The 20,231-nt window shown below is 37.0% G+C and overlaps 1 protein-coding gene and 1 long non-coding RNA gene across 4 annotated transcripts in view; one reads left to right on the top strand and one right to left on the bottom strand.

Moving 5' to 3' along the window:
- Positions 1–20,231, top strand: part of LOC120516726 (WD repeat containing planar cell polarity effector) — a 456,415-nt gene that overhangs the window by 419,711 nt on the left and 16,473 nt on the right. The window lies entirely within an intron of this gene.
- LOC120516729 overlaps positions 15,127–20,231 on the bottom strand; it is a 29,754-nt gene continuing 24,649 nt past the window's right edge. Inside the window, exon 3 of the long non-coding RNA XR_005630899.1 lies at positions 15,127–17,946. This is a non-coding gene — a long non-coding RNA (uncharacterized LOC120516729). The remainder of the gene's footprint in view (positions 17,947–20,231) is intronic.

Consider the following 20,231-nt stretch of genomic DNA (forward strand, 5'->3'; position numbering starts at 1 on the left):
TGGATGAGGTTGCAAGATGAGGAAAATCTGGAAGGTTCTGTTTAACAAAGTTCCTGATTTGAAGGTAGTAAAAGAAATGTGTAGCTGGAATGTTAAATTTGGAATGTAATTGTTCATAGGATGCAAAGACGTCTATATAAAGGTCTCTAAGCAAGTTAATTCCTAATTTTTTCCAGATATTAAAAACTGCATATGTTTGTGAAGATTGAAAGAGGTGGTTCTCTTGCAGGGGTGCCACAGATAGAAGCTTCTCCGTCTTAAAATGCTTTCTACATTGGTTCCAGATTCTAAGTGAGTGGAGGAAAAAAATGAATTTAATCCATTTTGGAATAAGGCTGTAACATAACAAAATGTGGAAAAACTGATGCGCTGTATATACTTTCCGGATGCACTGTATACACATACAAGGTCCAATTTTGCAACTAAGCCACCTGAGTTTAATCGGTATGAAGTTTAATAAGTTCAGGACAGATGTTCTAACATAGGCAGAGTGGTATAGCAGAGCTGTCGTTCCTGCCTCACAGTGCTAGGTTCTACATGGAGTCTGCATGTTCTTCCTGCATATTTATGGATTGATTGGTATTAATGAGTGTCCATAGGTTTTCACTCAAAAATGTTTTCCTAAGTTGTTTTGTACCATATCCTCTGCATAAGCTCCATTATAAAATGCAAGAGCAGGCTGGTTATTTTTTTAAATTTATAAAATATGCTTCACTTTAGAATGTAATTTCATATGGCATACTAATATATACAGTACTATGATTATGAAGAAATAACTAAGTTTGATATTTTTCAAGTCGAAATTGTTTCTTCACAAACATGGTATATGTGCATTTGCTGCAAGAAATTGTGTTCTAAAGTTAATCGATTTCTATAAATTAAAAAAAATATCTTGCCCACACTGGCGCTTTACATTATAATCTATAGGGCATAGAGGTAAACCTTACAAACTTCTCAAGTATGTCAATTTTTCAAGCCCAGACAGTTGTCAACTATTGACAACTATTTTGCACACACATTGTAAAATTGTTTATATATGTTATTTTTGAACAAAAAATAGTTTAGCTATTTTAAAGGAAGACCAGCCTTGTGTGCACTTCGTGTTTCTGTGCAACAACTTTTCCATACCCCAGGGTCTGGTTTCCTCTCAAAAGACCAAATCATAGAAAACTTTTCAAGCCACATGGTTGGTTTTGTTTTAATAGAAAATGTATCCTTACTATGAGAAAAATGGTACCACGAATATGTAATAAAATGAGTATTTCCAGATCTGTTTTGTTGTTACAATCATGTGTTAGAGACAATGAAGGCACGGATCATTACTTGACAACTGTCTGGCTTGAAAAATGGATGTACTTGTACATTTTTAAGCATTTTCTCCCATGCCATCTGTTGTAAAGCACCAGAGAAAGCAAGATATTTTTTTTAGTTTATAGAAAAGACTTAACTTTAGAACACAATTTCACATGGCAAATGTATATATACCATGTTTGTAATGAAATAACTTCGACTTGCGCAATACTAAACTTGTTGTTTAGAGATCTTTAATATTTAATTCACTAAGCTGGAGATCATTCTTCAGTTACACGCCTGTCTAGTAATTCTTTATAGTTATAACCTTTGATTTTTCACAAAATGTCTTTTCATCATAAGTCTTTTCTTGTAAGTTTTCCTGTATATAGAAAATTTGGTTCTGATCCTGAGTGAAGAGAGTGGGAGTTTCCAAGCAGACATTTTTGACCCGTGCAGAGTACTCGCAAACACACTCACATACACCTTGAAAATGTTTTCTCAGACATTTATTTTATGTAATAGATATTACCTATAAAGTTAATTATGAGAAAGATTACTTGGCTTTTTAATGTTGTCATTGGTACTAGGGTGTTGTACCGTGTTGGCCATTATGGATGTAGGGAGAAGTCAAACAACATGACAAATAACATTACTTACATCTTGCCTGAAGAAGGGGCCTGAGTTGTCTTGTAAGCTTTCATATTGTATTCTTTTTAGTTAGCCAATAAAAAGTGTCATTTTGCTTGACTAATGATGTCATTGCTAATTGCTATTAACAGATCATTACATAAAGTAAATTAGACAGTTGACGCTCAGAACTGGCCAACTCTATTTCATTTTAAAAGCAACAGGGGCGCGGTGCTGGCGCTCTAACATAAAGAATGCTGGCAGTCACCTCCAGTTCGCCCTCTGGTGGTCGTTCTGAGTGTCAACTGGATGATAACAAGCATACAAGACCGTAAGATCACCCCCACCCTGCCCAGAAGGAGGTGGGGTTAGGGCTGATTTCACCCTACAGTATTATTGGTCAACCAATGAGAAACATGTGTGCCAAGTTTCATGAAAATTGCTCCAGTTGTTCGGAAGTGATGCTGGAGCATGCATACATGCACACATACATTATCTTTTATGTATATAGAGATTATAGTAAACAATGTACCTATATTTAACATATAAGCTGCTAATTTTTTATTGGTAGCATAACTATATATAATTATAAGGAATGTGTAAGTGTAAAAGAAAGTTTGTGAATACAAGTCGGTCATTAGTCATTCAGACTCCTTTCATTAGATGATAGCTAAGTTGCACAAGTAGTAATCTGTTGGTTTCATTTTTGTGATATTTTTGATTTTATCATAATAACACACAAAGAACAGTAAAAAGTGACTTCCTAAAGACAATTAATCCAATTTCAAGCCAGCATTTATTTAAAGCATGTCCTGATACAAGTAGCTGTCATGTGTCAGCAGGTTTATAGCCTTATTTCCCTGTTTATTTTGAGGAAGACTCAAAAGGTGAATACAACTTACTTTAACATTTTACATCCATCCATTTTTTTATTTCCACTTTTTCCAGTATAGGGTCAAGCAACAGGGAAGGTAGAAATCAATCCTTGGTGATATGCTAGTCCAGCACAGTGCACCGCAAAGCACACTGTTCATGATCATTTTTTTAGTATGTTGCAGTATTTTTAAGCCACTCTTGGCACCCATGAAGTGCAGCCATACATCTTCATGTAATGCTCCAGTAGAAAGTAGATCAGGGTAAAAGCACACAATTCAAAGTCATATTTCTTGCAGTTCCCTATGTTTTCTCTGAGAGACTATACTCTGATTGACTACAATGATGGGAGATGAAATGTCTCTACCTGAGGTGGCAAATAAATTATTTTCTCCTATAATGCAGAAGAACAGTCTCAGCAATATATTACACAGCATATTTTAAGCAAAATACATGTTATTGTTTTGTTTTACTTTGGTAAAACTGTTGTTATGCCTAATGAAGAGAAAGGCAATAAGAAGTGTTGAAGGTGAGCAAGAGAGGAAATAATGAGGAAATAAGCCAACAAATCAGTTTGCAAAAGTCCAATACCAGTTCCAGAACACTTAGTTAAAATTGTTGTCATTATAATGAAGTCCTATGTCTAAATGCCAAAAAGGATAAACTGTAACACAACACCCACAGTAAGTGTTCTTTGTTTTTATCTGCAAACTCAGATGAACTGACATTTATATCATTATGTCTATGAAATCAGTGTACTTCCAGGCACTGCTGTAGTGGCTGCCTCTGAAAATGCTGGCTCCTGAAAATAAAGAAAACAGCATCAGGAAAGACACAAAATAATTTCAGCATAAATTATTATATTTTAAAACGGAATCCTAGCTAAACGTAAATGCAAGATTTGAAATCAGCAAGCCAAACAAAACCGTACCAGCAGGTAAACATAAAAATTACAAATTAACCTTAATACACAAGAATTGTCTCTTAAGACAGTGTTTAATTTAGAGTCACACACTTTTTACTTTTATTTCTGTTTCCTTATCCTCAGACTGTGCTTTTTAGAAACATTTATAATATTTTCTAGGTTTGTTGTTTGATTTGTTTTGTATTGAGAAATTCTAAGTTTGTTTTCCAACCCCCATAATAATTTCTTGTGTGCAAATACCTTACCCAGGAAATAAAGGGTCAATGTTTACAGTGGCTGGACTGTGTGCAAATCAAATCATTTATGCTTGTGAAAGATTTAACAGACAACATATAGAGGGTCTTCCAGAGAAGACTTGCTGGTCCTGTCCACCCTGCTGCATTTTCATTTAAAAACGTGGACATTACTCTCTGTTTTCGCATTTCAGCAACACTACCCTAGCATTTTTAATCCCTTAAAACTGTGACTTTTGAAAACGATGTCCAGAGTTGTATACTTCTGAAAACACAATCTCAGCATTGTAATGTGCATGGATGGAAATGCAGATTTTTGAAAACGCAGACTCTAAATTGCGCTCTGATTGGTTTGTGCTTATTATGTGGCCCTTCCCTGATTGGATCCTGTCTGTTACAACATTTCATTTCATAATGGGTCACTTTTCATGGAAGAATGCCATATTCCATCATGGTGAGCATAGAACAGTTGCTTTCCATGGCGCTTGCTGTGTTGCTTACCTGATTGTATCTAAATTGCCTTTTGTACAATCTGAATAATGCATACATGTGCTAAAGACAAGTAATTTACTGTTGGCTACAATTTTGTGATAAATACTGTGGCCAGTACAGTTACCACCTCTTCAAGGATTTTTACACCGGTGAACACATGCTCAATGAACGTGAACTTTCATAAACATTATGACTGCTAAAAATGCTGTTTTTAAATTAAAACATCCTGGTTTCAACATAGAACTAGACACACACGACTGGAAAGTGTAAGTAATGCAGTCTGGGTCTTAGTCATTATTTTTATTTTTGAGTTTTTGTTTCAGACAATTATTTTTGGTTTATTTTTCTTACTGGCAACACTATTTTCTGATATTCTTACATGAAATATTCAGACATGTTTCTTGTAATAAAGACAACTGTTTCTGGTCACATGGATGTGGTATGTGATGTCAAGTGGTTATGGCATATGGCATTTTCATGATATGTCTATAAAAATAGCAGCATGCATTGAAATGTAACCACTTTCAACTGAACACCATAGAAAATGTAAAAAAAATTTAGAAGAAAATGAAAGGACTTCAGGTTAAAGACTTTTGTTTTGTTTATTTGACATTCTCGGGTCTCATTTTGTATTTTTGTTTTGTTCAGTTCTTCCCCTAATCTTTAGGTACTTAGACCTTTGGCTGGTTATAAGCACTGACTATGGGTAGACCTAAGAAAGTCTTTCTATTTTATTTAATTTCAAGTCCTAGAGCCTGCAAATTCTAACAGGTAAAACAAACGTTTTGGACCTTTTCAAGTGAGCAGTCCTGAGGTGAAGAGGAAATTTTCAGAGGTTAAGTAATTGTAAAGGGCACAAAAAGAAGTAGAAACCTAACAAATGACCTTCACTCTTTCTAAGCAGCAAGCGGTCATGTAGCTGGGTGTACATGAACAGAAATCTTTATAGTTTTGCTGTTCAGCAGCAGACCTGTGAACGTAAAACCAAATCCCACATCCAGAACATTTTGCTAATTCGGCGGCAGCAGAGATTCATAGTAGTTCTAGAGTTCTCAACCAACTTAATGTCCATAAAAAAAATGTTATTCAATTAAAACGTAGAGCTAAAACTTAAATACTGATGGGACGCTCTGTACAGAGTTGTTATTTCTACTGTACGTACTGCCACAGTCTCTTTATAAGTTGCACAAGAATAACAACACTTCTTTGTTATAAACTAGGGGGCTTTGCCCCCTGCTCGCTTCGCTCACCAACCCCCCTACCTGTGCTATGTGCCAGCAACTTCATGTCCCTGCCGCTCACAAACAACAAAGCTTTTAAGTCTCGCGGATAGGCCTCTTCATTGGGAAGAAAACTTACTTTTCCCTAATGGCAACACGACTTGGACAATCTACAAGTCTCTGACTTAAAGTTTTAAAGTCAAACAATATCTACATACTTCTGTCATATCACCTATGTCCATATATTCAATCTCTTTTCGCTTTTACCTTTTCGTCAATATTGCATTGAATTTTGATTCCATATTTGGAATTACATTGTGACAACGCAACATGTAACTGCCCGTGAGTGAATATTGTTTCTTTCTCTCTACACAAACTGTGTCTTACAATAGCATTCACACAAATGAGAAATGATTGAACCGTGTGCATGGCTGTAAATGTTTTAGATGTGGGCAGGACTTTTCCAAATCTCTTTGCATAAAGTCTTGTCTCGCGGGGCTTGACATTTTCTCTCATGGGATTTCACTTTCACCAAACAACAAATCTTTTAATTCTTGCGGATACGCCTCTTCATTGGGAAAAAACACTACTTTTCCCTGATGGCAACACAAATTAGACGATCAATAAGTCTCCGACTTAAAGTTTAAATCAGAACAATATAGTCAATCTCTTTTCGCTGTTATGTTATTTCACCAAGTAATAATTTCTGTTTGTTTGCACTAATATGATCTTTACTCTCAATTTTTTGAGACTTTTCAAATTTTCGTATTTCCATCATCTCTAAGCTGCTCTACATGTGTATCGCGCCAACGTTTTTGAATTCTTTACGGTGTTCTAATTTGTCATCTACTGTTTGTCTTTTATTTCTGGCCCAGGGCGTGGTTAAATCTCTTGGCACAAAGTCTCGTCTCGCAGGACGTGAAAGTGTCTCTCTTCAAAAGATCATTTCTTGTCGCAGGATAAAAAGGTCTCATTTCTGAAGATTATTTTTTTTTTTAATAATAGAGAGACTCACCTGAGCCCAACCTCATTTTGGGGTACCCTTGGTTGAATTGTACTGATCCTCTGTAATATTTTTGTTATACAAAATATCTTAAACAGGTGTTAGTAAGGATTAAGCAAAAGTCCAAGGAGTTTTGAACTGGAAAGTACTCTTCTCAGCTAAAGATGTGCAGTGATTTGTGTGCTTTGCTAATATTGACACGGAAGAGGTCTTGTCATTTTGTTTGGTCAGAGAAAGCTCAGAAAGTTTTTGAAGACTTAATGGGTGTTTTCTGTTGCTAGAGTTGGAGTGACTTTCTCACAAAGATTCTGGAATTACTAAGAAATTTCACACATATATATGCTTTTCTAAGAAGCTACTGTGGTAAATAATCAAGCCTTGACAAAACAAAGAGGTTTGGGGCAGCCTCCCATATACAGTACTTGAGAAAAATGGTCTTTACAGAGAAGAGTCCATAACAGAACTGAACAGGTTAGTAAACATGGCGGATATAAAGTTGAAAAGCAGGAAAAGGAAGGATCTTGGGACTACAACTGGAAATGAGATTATTAGGAGGTGGGCTCTTCTCTTGGTATGGAAGTGACATACCAGAATTACCTTCTTTTGAGCCCTTTAGTTGCCTCCCATGCTTACGTGTGTGACACTTCCCACTAGAAAATTATTGGTTATTAAATTAGCTTTTGTATCTATCTATCTATCTATCTATCTATCTATCTATCTATCTATCTATCTATCTATCTATCTATCTATCTATCTATCTATCTAACCATTGATTCCAACTGTTTGCAAATATGAACATAATTTGAAAACCAGAGGTAGTTCTCCCTCCCAAAAGATATCTTGCCATGATAAATGTTGAAATTTCAGAAGATTTTTTAGAGAGTTTTAGAGAGGTTCCAGATAATGTGCCAGGTGTTACATTACATTGTATTACATTCCTAGTAATCTTTAGTAATTTAATTGTGTATGCTTTCACTGCCTGTCTGTTTCATTCTGGAGCTTTTGTGATATGAGTTGCTTCCATGAAGTTACACATTGCATGCACACTCCCCCACCTAGGCACATTTGTTCCTGTGTCCAGGAGCATGTGTACACAAAACATACACTACAGTGATGTCCTATTGTAGAGTCCAGCCCATAACCTTGAAAGGCAGGAGGAGATACTAAACAACAAACAGTTGTAAATTAAATGAATTAATAACAAATTAAAAAAACACGTACCGTATTCAATTGGGCTTGGAACTTGGCTCTACTTATATCAGTGTTGTAGCACTGTGATTGCTATAGTGTGGTATATCTGATTTGTGTGTTAGATGCTCCAGAAAGGACTCCAGGTACCAGTAGATGAAGGTCTAGCCTGTTGTCTCTTAAGTAAAATTAGGGCCATTCTTCACCAATAAAGTGATCCTGCCAAGAAGTTTAAAGCCACCTTATCGTCAGAGGCACAGTAATTCTGTTAGTAGGAGGAGAATTGGGACACAGGCTCCACTGGCAGGTCTAGGACACTGAGAAAAATTAATAGGTGGTCGGTGAGAAAAAGAGTGCCGGTTTCACATTTTATTGTCTACCCGTTGGTTACTTTGTTCTCTCCTTGTGTTCACCTCTTCCTTGTATTTATTTTGACAATAAATATGCCATTTGTACAATACATTTAGCTTCGGTGCCTTCTTCTACCACCACTGTATTTCACTAGAAAGCTGGCAATCTTCCCTGCTATGCAAAATTATATTTTATTATTTTAGGATTGGTTGTAGTGTTTATACAGGTCAAATGCCATGTATAGTGAATACCAAAGTAACAAAACTTTCAGAATAACAAATACATTTTGTTGGTCCAGACAAACATTCATAAAACATAGTGTTTAATGGGTTTCATTTTAACAAAATGTAAATTTCAATAAAACTAATGTTTTTCAATCAAAAATGGCCACTAAATATAATAATATTTTGCAAAAAATACTATCTATACTGATATGGAATGGGTAATGTGAATACTATGCCTACACTTTTGCCGAGAAAGAGACAGTCTGTTGCAAAATTTCCAGTCTCATGGAGTGTCAGCGAGGCTTGACTAAAGTATAGGCACAACATCATGAATTCTGAGTCAGTGCTCCACTGAGATTGCACGAGGGTAGTTGTGCCGTGTGCGGATGCTGTACTGTTTGAGTTTCATGGTGCTTCACAAAGTTTTCTTTGCAATGGACAAAAAAGTGAGAAACTGTGTCAGTTACATAAGTTTGGGTCACAGATTATAGACTGGAAGGTGAGTCCAAAGAAAATACAGGTACTTTATTAATGATATGGAATGGGTAATGTGAATACTATGCCTACACTTTTGCCAAATTAGACAGTCTGTTGCAAAATTTCCAGTCTCATGGAGTGTCAGCGAGGCTTGACTAAAGTATAGGCACAACATCATGAATTCTGAGTCAGTGCTCCACTGAGATTTGCTGTAGCAGTTGTGCGAATGTGTGCGGATGCTGTACTGTTTGAGTTTCATGGTGCTTCACAAAGTTTTCTTTGCAATGGACAAAAAAGTGAGAAACTGTGTCAGTTTACACTGAAAGAAAAAGTTACATCTAGTCGAATCGCAAGCAACCCCAGTCACAGTAGTATGTTTATTTTTTCCATATTCATTATAACGAAATTTCCGTTATAACGAAATATTTTTATAGTTCAACGAATTTTGTTACAATGGGATTCCACCTGTATTTACATGCTTATATACTATTTAATATAAACAGTTTAATGGGTTTTATATGCAATGTATTCTGGGAATTGGAGCGCTGACCCCTTCACTGAAAAAATTATTACTTTAAACTTTAGCAGTTAATGTCAATCATTTCTTTTATTAATCAATGTCCCCTGTGACATACATTAAATTACATTAATGGTTTAAGCAATCTGGGAGTGCACAAACAAATTTGTGCATCTCTACTAGTCCCAGTACCTGTTAAAGACAGATAATAGCAAATATTTTTGAATTATTCTGTTCTATCTCTTACTCTTCATGTGACCTCAGCGCCTTTGCTCTGTATTTGCATGTGTGATCGTCTCTCAAGAATGTTCCCATAAAGCTTGCTTCTCTGACATTATTTTCCAGGAGCCTTTCTCACCTCCTCTCCAGTTTTATATTTGCCCTCTTTGAAGGTGACTCTCTCAGTATGCCTTTACTCCTCCTGGTGCGTCTCACATTCGCACATCTTCCTTTGTCACATCACCAAAGCTAAACTTACCAATCATACCAAAGCCATACTAACCATTCAGATTACACAGAGACTAGACACACAGACCTTAGTATTTTATTATATAGTACAGCAGATTTTTTCTCATTTAATAATGATTCAGTTTAATGAAACTAATGGCACCTTTGCTCTGAAACATAAGCATCCATAAATAATAATCTTGCTGAGGACAAAGCCTATCAAATTGCAGCTCGTTCAAATTATTATGTGTGTTTTTCTCAATTTTAGTCACACAGTAACTTTGTGTAAACATTTATGTCCAAATACCGTTCACTGTCACACAGTGTCTAAATCTGAATTTTACACAGGACTTAGTCATATGTAACATTTTGTTTGTGAATCCGATAAAAGTTTCTCATAAACAAAAGAATATTGTGCATAATAGATAAGCCAGCCACATGGATGAATAAGACATAAGCAGTGAAGAAGAAAGAAGGAAAAAAAAACATCCATAGGTCAGCTTATTTATTAATGTTGTGGCTTTGTGCTGTTGTTTTTTAATGGGAACAGAACATCCTCTCCATTTAGCTCTCTAGCTTTTTCCTTGATTGCACAAGGGCAAGCTCATTTGCCTTTTAATTGAACATGTCTTTAGAATGCCTGGTGGAATTAAACAAAATATATAAATGTGTGTGCACGACGCTGCTGTTCTGATAAGCCAGGGTGCTTTTAGTATCTTTTTGTTATTTTAGTTTGAAATTGCCAGAGAAATTTGATAGCCTTTAGCATGAAACAACGAGCTAATTACAGTATTTCTGGAGCTAGGCAAGAAAAAAAGAAGATGGATGTCTAGAATGATTAAGGATTTTGTTTAACTTTCATGCCAGAATACTGTGATTATTCATATTTTCAAACAAAAAAGTCCTGCTGCTCAGCCCAGTGCTCATCTTATGTTTCATACCTATATTGAATGCATCATTTGGTGATAGATTTTCAAATGTGAAGCATTGTGAGAATTTCTGTACAATAGGAGACTCGCAGAAGCCACCTTGACATTGTGCTATGTATAGGAAGCTCCTCACATTTGCGGTGCCAAGTGCCACAGTAATCCCTGTGCAATCTTCATTTCCAGCTGCCTGTCTGTTTTTTTGTGACAAACCATGCTAATGCTCCATATGCACACCCATCAACAATGCTCCTTTGACTGCTTCTATGATGACAAAATTTTGTTTTTAACATTCTTCACTGTGTTATGTTCACTTTTTGTAGTCTGCTTAGTGTACTGAATCCTACTTCAGTTTAGCTTCTTATTTACTCTAAGACTGAATTTTGTTAGATTATGCTGTTAGGTAATTGTAAATTCTTATTTACAGTAATTTGCATTTTGTTTTTACTGTTGTAAAGGAGGGGGTTACTATGACACCCCTCCACATCCACAATAACACCAAGGAGACCAAAGCAAATTATAGAAATTACTTTATTAAGAAAAAATAATAAGAATAACACAAGGGAAGAACACTTGTAACAACAGAAGTGGCATATAACCAGGGTGAATGGCCCTCCTGCCTCAACAGGTCTTGAATTCTGCTCCATGGGTCCACAATCCTTCCCCATGTACCTCTCTTTCACATGTTTCATCCCCCTCTCTCACTTTCACTTTCATTCTCATTTTCTCTTGACCCTGCCGTCTTTTTTGTCACTAGTCATGCCTTGGTAGTAAGTGAGCTTTAAACCCCATCTAAATGTTATCTTATGTTTCTTCCATTAACAGCAAGCTAGAGTCCTCCCTAGTGGCCTTTTGTGTTCCAGCACCTATGAGCCTTTAGTTGCAATTAAAGTGCCAGGTCTCTGTGTTACATTCCCATACCTTTCCTGCTTGGGACCATGCTTCTGCCAATAGTCAGAAGGTGTTAACACATCCAGTGTCTCTTTTGCTAGAAAAGGGACAGGAATTCCTTTTGACTGCTGGATTGCCTGCCCTTTAGTTTCTGGGGAAACAATTGTACGCTTCATTTAAAGTTACTTCTCTCATATTCATATACTGAAGCCCCCAGCTACACAGCACACATACAGAGAATACGAGTTCCTGCATTTCCACACTGGCATACACATGACCTCTCTTGTCAATGCCAATGTGGCACTCTCTCTATTTTAGAGGCTTTCTCTGGCCCTTAAGATGTCAACTTCTTGACTGTCACACACCAACTTATCCTGATTTTGCTTTGAAAAAACTTAGAATGAATGCTTGTGTAAGTGTAGAGGTGGAAGTTGACTTATTTAATGCAACTGTGCATCCTTCCTGAATATTCCTCCACTAATACCATTTTTTGGAATAAAAGGGTAATCATGACCACTTTCCCCTGCCATGATTAGTGAGTTCTATCTATAAGGAACTAAAAAAATGTTCTTGGTTAACTTTGGACCTCATATTACACAGTAGGTTGCCACATTTGCCTGTGGCTTCCAAAGTGCTTCCTAGCTGAGTAGCTCCTGAAATCAACCTTTTCCTCTCAAGTGCATTATTTTGCTTTGAATGATGCTGCAACAATGTGGCTAACATCTACTGTAGAAGGAGGGCAGGCATCCCAGCCAGGAAAGGGGATAATTTTGTATCTGGACAGGAAGCCAGAGAGGAACAACAGTCAGAATGGCCAGAAGAACAAGAATATAACTTTGTGTCCGGATGGTATCCAATAATAGAAGGACCAATGAGTCGGGAGCAGTTTAATCCCCCATATACCAGGTGGCAGTGGTCCTCATGTGGGAACCCAGTCGGGACAACCACAGGGATGCTTGGAGTCTGGAAGTACAGCCCTGTTGGGGTCTCTACATTCCAATAGAGGGGGCTGTCAGGGGAGGTCTCCGTACTTTTTTTATGACCTGTAAGTACATACCACAAGACATGGAGTGGCCCTGGAGGCACTCCACAGTAGGACGAGAGGAAGAAATATTGTTTATTATATTATTTTGGCTTATTTGTGGAGAGGTGATTGTGGAGAAGTGTGGCTGTTCGAATAAATATTCTTTATTTTAACTGGAAAGTGTGCTTACTGTGCCTTAGCTCTGGGGCTCAATTGTGTCCCCTACAGGTTACATCACCATCCTAAATGCATCATACTTGAACCATCTTTTCTGTCTTATTTTTATTTTGGTACATTCACATTACAAGCCTTATTGTCCATCCATCCATCCATCCATCCATTATCCAACCCGCTATATCCTAACTACAGGTCACAGGGGTCTGCTGGAGCCAATCCCAGCCAACACAGGGCGCAAGGCAGGAAATAAACCCTGGGCAGGGCACCAGCCCACCGCAGGGTTAGCCTTATTGTTCAATTCCAATTTTTTGCTCGGATCAGATTTACCTATCTTGACAGTTCACATATATAAGTACAAGTGATCTGTATCTAATTGTAATGTGAAGGCATCTGTCCCCAAAAACGGTATGCATGCCCACATTGATACATTTGTGCATGAGTCATCTGCATCACCCAACAACAAAAAAACATCATATCTGTGAGCCGATTCATGGTATTAAAACTGACAATATGGATATGCTAGAAGCAAGCGTATGCAGTTATACATGATTATGTTAAGGAAGTGAAAAAATTCATACCGCTATCGTTTGCTGTTTTTTACAGTTATTGCTGGCATTGCTGCAGCAAGAGATGTGTTGGTATGAGGAAGAAGCCAACAATGGCGGGACCGTGATTGTTGTTGCTGCTGTAGTTCCCCTCCATTTTTGTTCTGCCACACTGGCAGTGCTGGCTGATGATGACAACACTCTGCCTATTCAAAAACACAGGAATGCCAATCTGATCGTTCTCATTCATGTTGTGAGACCATGTATCAGATACATATCCGATCTAGGACAGTGACTCAAATCTAATTTGAAAAGACTGTGTCCACACAGCCCTGAAAACATCACATTTATGTCACTTTAAGGTAAAACTGACAAATTGGATTTGGTTCACTTCATCCTAGTAATGTGAATGTAACCTTTGTGTTTCCTTTGATCTTGATCACTGTTTTACAATTTTTGAATTGCCATTTCTGACCATTTTCGATGGATTTTTGTCCTCCCCTCGTTTTTTTATTTTTTGGGAACTGCTTTCATGTGTATTAAACATGGAATTGGAGTTTTGTATTTTATTCTCATTTATTGTGGTGCTGGAGAGTGGCAACATGTTGCATGTTGGTTGGACATGAAAGTTAGAATTTCATTGTACTCTGTGTATGTGAGACACTACTACTACTGCTACTACCACCATCACTGCTTTGAGTGCACAGATTTCCATACTCAAGCAAGCTATGCCAGTGTTGCTCCGCCATCATGCTCCAGCTTACCTCATAATACTGTATCTCATCAGCACATCTGAACAATCATTTTAATTACATTGTATAATCTTTGCTTATTATTTACTAGTTGGATTTTGTGCCTACTTCTACTTTTTCCATTTAGTATAGTATTATAAAATAATTAAGAGTATATTGAAAATGAAAATCAGCAGTAATAAACCTGTAGGAGAATGATGATGTCTTGTTGTGTTATTAGGAAAGCATGCATGCTGTAACCTTGCCCTTTTCTGTTGCATTTTTTCACCTTACTTTTTATTACACCATTTATATTTTAGTCAACTACATGACAGTCAACTGAGTTTTCCCATTCATACTTTCCAGCAATTTAAACAAAAATTAAATTCTTTTTTTGCTCACCTCGTCCAAATGATTACAAAATCAGACTGGGAAATGAAGCACAAGGGTCTAAACAAAGGTGTGAAAAGTAGTCTTTGAAATAGGCATAACTGAAAACGGGAAGGAAAACTGAATAAAAATCGAAATAAAAAAAAGCTGACACAGAAGATTCAGACTGAAAAAAATGTATTTCCTGAGATAACCAATAAGATCTGGTAAGGTGCTTTGAGGTTTGATACAAATTCCTTGATAATGAGTTTCTGCACCTGCATCTTAAATAGTCGTGGCATTATTGCCACCATAGGCCAAGACCCTTCCAAAATCTTGTTTCCAGTAATAAAACCTCATCAGAATACCACCAAAAACAAAATGGCACGATGACGAAGTCACCAAAGAAATGCTAAAAAATTATATCCATATTTATTAATTGTAAAATATATAAAAAATGATCCACCAAACATATCTCTGAGATACCAATCTTAGATTCATAACATATGAATTGTGAACACTTCAAGTTGGCAATACAGACTTCTGTTTAATGACCTACTAAGGTCCAGCTTGAGCTGATGAGGTTTCGATTGTCACATATGTCTGATTACTTGGCAGCAGTTGCTTCTCACATCACACGTGAGCACTGTTTCCAATACTATGAAAAGGGAGAAGAGAGACAGCAGGTGCATATTCTTTGAGCCTTTCACCTACCCAAGGAGACGAAACAGGTAATGAATAAATAAAATAAAAATTAGAATAAAGAGGAACATGAATAGTTAAAGAAAAATAAAAATTGATCCATTACCAATAGGATTTCTTTTAGTTGTAATAATTTGTATTTAAAAAAATTCCTATCTTTGCTTTGCCTTCTTATATTGAGTTTGCCTTATCTTTTATGTCTCGGTTTTGCCGAATCATTTCTGAACTTGCGTGGTTTATGTTGCTTATGTTTTTTCTCTTGCACGTTGTTGAAATAAATTTTTGCATAGACATGCCACACCTACAGTGGTGCAGAGATAAGTGATCTAGCCAATATGGAATGTTCACAGGAAGGAAAGGTAATACTCATCAACAGTCTGCGCCATAATTTGTTTTTCCTTGGAGCCTTTGTGATAATAGTAGTCCTTTTTTGGCTGTCTGTGTCATTGACTGCTCTTTGTACTTGTAACATACCACAAAATGCTCCATTTTGGGCTCTCCTCAGGATTTGCATGACACATTGCCCTTTAGAGCTCCATTAGCCATAAGTGAACCATTTTTGCTCTGTTAAGATTAAAAGCTCAAAGAAAGAATTATCAAAGGATTCCAGAAAGAAGCCCTTCAGTCCTTTCACAGTTCAACTGTACACTGTGAAGCCACTTTATTAGGTACTGCACACAACAGCAAATAGTCATTTGATGGGGGACACCTGCCCTTTTCACATAATCAATTAGTGACCTTAAATAAGTAAAGAGTGCTATCTGACACAGATATGAAGGCACTAACAAAACTTGTGTGTGCCATTCAGAAAGAAAATGCACCAACTCAAAGATTTAAATGGATTTCATTACAACATGGCATTCTTTGCCAGACTTGCCCAACTAGAGATTTTCAAGAACAAAAACACTGCTGAAATTTTGAAGTGAAACGATGCAACCAAAATGAACCAAGCGAAAAAATATTGCTAATTTGATCAAAAACAGACTGAAGGAGATATAGTTTATGCAGCTTAATAAGCTCCTATTTAGAGCCACAAGATCATGGCCTGGACGATGTTGAAAACAGTCAGACAGTTTTACTGAATAATATTGAGATAATTTCCACTCAGGATAAATTCCAGCCTGTTTAAAAAATAAAGTCCTGTGCCAAATATCTACTTCTCACTTATTCGCAAAGTTTGTGCTTTTAGATTCACGTCGTGTATTTAAACAGTGGCTTCGGGAGAGAAGTTCATTATAGACTACTACTCTGTTTCGACAGGCAACAAACCGTTAAATTCAGAAACTGTCTTTTTGAGTCTGCATAGAGTGAATATCATCAGTAATAACATACATTAAAAGGACACCCTATTTACCCCAAATTTTAGGTACTTTGGCTTGAAGAAGATTTTACTTGCATTTCTGGCTTTCATAACTAGAAATTCCTAGATTCTGGATTAATGAATTGCCAGTGGAGTAACACCTTTTTCAACAGACCTGCCATACAGTCTGGAGAATTTGTTCTTTTTTAAATTGAATCATGTTTCTAAATTTTTACTTCATGGAGTTTTGAAAGAATGTTAAACAGAAATAACACAGTAACCAAACTGGTGCTGTTGGTTCAAAGTGCTCACACACATAGGACCAATGAGATTAAGACTAAATACAAAATGTCTGAATGATGTTGTTCCCTGCAGGTACTTTAAGCCTAGTAACTAATATGTTAAACTGTAAGCCATTGTGTTGCCAGTTCAGCCCCCAACTTCATAGTAATTTGCTTAAGCTGCCAGTGCCCCAGTTTTAGGATTCTAACAAATGTTGCATCACAGTGACGTGCATGTCATTTTAGATAAAAGAGTCAACCATCTAATTACACATTGTGTGTTACTTTGTACCTACACGTGAGCTATCATCATTTTCATTTCTTAAAATAATCACCCTGAGCTCTGCTATAGGATCCTGCTCTGCCATTTTCAAGTTTCCACTGGGCAGGTGTTTTTCTTGTTAGCGGGGATATGCGCAATGTATAGCATCCTAGGTTGCTAGCTACACATTGTCCACTTTTAACTTGTCTATGGAGCTCATTGTTTGGATCGGCCTACTTAAGTCTCAAAAGGGTAAGAAATAAGAAAGAGCCTGGAAGACAAGATCTCTTGGATCACAAATATCTCTTGGCACTGCACCTACATACTTTCATCCATCCATTCATCTATTTTCTAAGTCTGCTTTATGCTTAGCGGCTTTGCTGGGAAGCTGGAGCCTATCCCAACAAACAGGGCGCAAGTCAGAAACAATCCCTGGACAGGGTGCCAGACTACCGCAGAGAGAACACACGTACACACAAAATAGGGCCCATTTGGCATCAGCAATCCACCTAATCTGCATGTCTTTGGACTGTAGGAGGAAACCCATGCAGACATGAGGATATGAACACTGGACGTTTACCACTGCACCACTGTGCCACCTGGTCACATTCGGTATATATGTTATAAGAAATAAGATGCAAAATGATCATAATGGGATTGACCACTGACTGATGATCACCATATAATTGATGCAAGATTAAAAAATGCTTTGTCAAAATGTTTAGGTAAAGTCTTTTTAGATGGGAGTCCAAACAGAGAATAAGGAAAGATGGTGGTGGAGTTGTTTATAAGGCAGGGTAGACAGAAGAGCTGGGTTCAGATGACCAGAAACCAAAAGTGACATCAGATACCTTCATGATCTTCTGATCTGCAAGTAGAAGAAGAAAAGAGGCATTAGGTGTTAGCTCCAACCCTCAACTTTGAGTGGAATTACTATTTGACGAGCCCTGAAGTTGTTTCCCAAGCACACATTTGTGACAATAAAAAAATAGTCTATACAATATGTCTGTGAGTCTGTCTGTTTCCTTTTCTAAAGTTTTGTCCAATTTGCTGATGAACTCTTATTAGTCCCTTTGCTCACATAAGGAACCACACTTTAGTCATAATTAAGACAAGGTACACTACTTATATTCCAAGTTAAGAAATTAGGAATTGTCTTTTCCTGACCTGGGGTTGAACTTCGCAACATTTTCTAAGCTTAGATCCCTGAAAAATCTGTTTTGAATTTCTGCAGATCATACCATGGCTCTGTCTATATGCTGTATATTACATGGTATACACACACACAGACTTACATACACATATCAGAGAATATGCTCAGAACACCAAACAATATTTTGAAGTACTATATGCTTTCAGTTACTGTTAGATGGTAGGTAGTTCAGAAGTTATCAATAATATAACTTTAGAAATTCATTGATGAGCAAAAACATGAGGACCACTCCCCTATGAAGAAAATGACATCAACTAACTTGTAACAACAGAGCTTGTCAAGGTAAGGGTTAAATTAGACAGTAATCTGAGATTAGGTACTCGTAGTCTGCGTGTTAGATGCAGAAGATATGGGCAGGTTTAACGACTTGAGTGACTTTATCGAATACCAAATTGTTATCGCCAGGAAACTAGGTCAGAGCATTTCTGATTGGCAGGGCTTGTGGAGTGGTCAAAGTCAGTTTTATGACTACCTACCAAAAGTATTTCAAATAGGGCAAAACCACAAATTGCCTAAAACCAAGACTCATCAATGTGATAGGTCAACAAAGGCTATCCTTTCTGATATGAACCAACTGAAGTCTACTATGGCACAAATCGTAGTTAATCTTAATATTGGTTACAGAAGTAATATGTCACAACACACAGTGCATCAAACCCTGTTGCATATAGGACTGGGTAGCAGCAGGCCAGTCAGAGTACCCATGCTAACCCTTGTCCATGATCAAAAGTGCCTACAATGGGCACACAACCATCGGAACTAGACCTTGGACCAATGGAAGATGGCCTGGTTTGATGAATCCCATTTTCTGTTTCATAATGTGGACAGCCAGTTACATGTATATCATATACCTGGGGAAGAGATTGCACCAAGATGCACTGTGGGAAGAAGACATGACATTGGAGGAGTTGTGATACTTTGGGCAATAATCTTCTGGGAAACACTGGGTCCAGGCATTCATGTGAATGTTAATCTAAAATGTACCACCAACTTAAACATCATTGCAAACCAGGCACACTCCTTCATGACACCAGTATTAACTAACGGAAGGGACATCTTTCAGAAGGATAACGGACCAGGAATGGTCTGAGGAACATGATGAAGAGTTCAAGGTTATTGTACTGGCCTCCAAATTCCCCAGATATCAATTCAATTAAGTCTGATCTGAGACTCCACCTCACACCTTCCAGGAGTTAGAGTATCCTGCTGCTAACATCATGGTGCCAGATACCACAGGTCACCTTTAGAGATTTTGTAGAGGCCATACTTTGATAGGTTAGAACTGTTTTGTTATGGAGAAGCAACAGCATAGGCAGCATTGGCTCATCATTCAGATTCATCAGGAAAACAAGTTTGATGAAATTTTATGATTATGCTACATAAAGCAGAACCTTCAAACTATTTTTGGAAGTCTCTGTATTGTCTTTTCCAAGTTTTGATTTATGATGCTTATTTTCTTCTTTTATATTTTACGTACCGTATAAATATAGAATGCCATATTGTTTTATGTTGACTCAAAAATGAAGACTAATGGGTTTCACTTTTTTATTCACTCTTAGAAGCATATTGTAACAGTAATGATGTGGTTTAGTTTAATCAAAGTGGATTAATGTGAATTATGATAAGGCTTGTGGCAGGAATCTGTACCAGTTTGTTGTATGTTGTTGAATCATTACACTTGAAAGACCAAAGAGAAGTGTATTTAGGGCTGCTTTTTGGCTGTCTTACACTTTTCACTCAAAGAAAGGTCCGATCTCCCAGTTAATGTCTGTGATTTTTTCTTCTCAGCTTTGCAAAAGTATGTTTCAACTTGCTTGAATCACTTCAAGACTTGCGATAAAGCAGTAAAGAGCTGCTTTTTGCATTCTACATCTAGTTTTTCTGACTTCAGTCATTACAATGATTAACAAATTCATCACTGAACACACTAATAGTAATGC

The sequence above is a fragment of the Polypterus senegalus genome, chromosome 16 (genome assembly GCF_016835505.1).
Source record: "Polypterus senegalus isolate Bchr_013 chromosome 16, ASM1683550v1, whole genome shotgun sequence".
NCBI lineage: Eukaryota > Metazoa > Chordata > Cladistia > Polypteriformes > Polypteridae > Polypterus > Polypterus senegalus.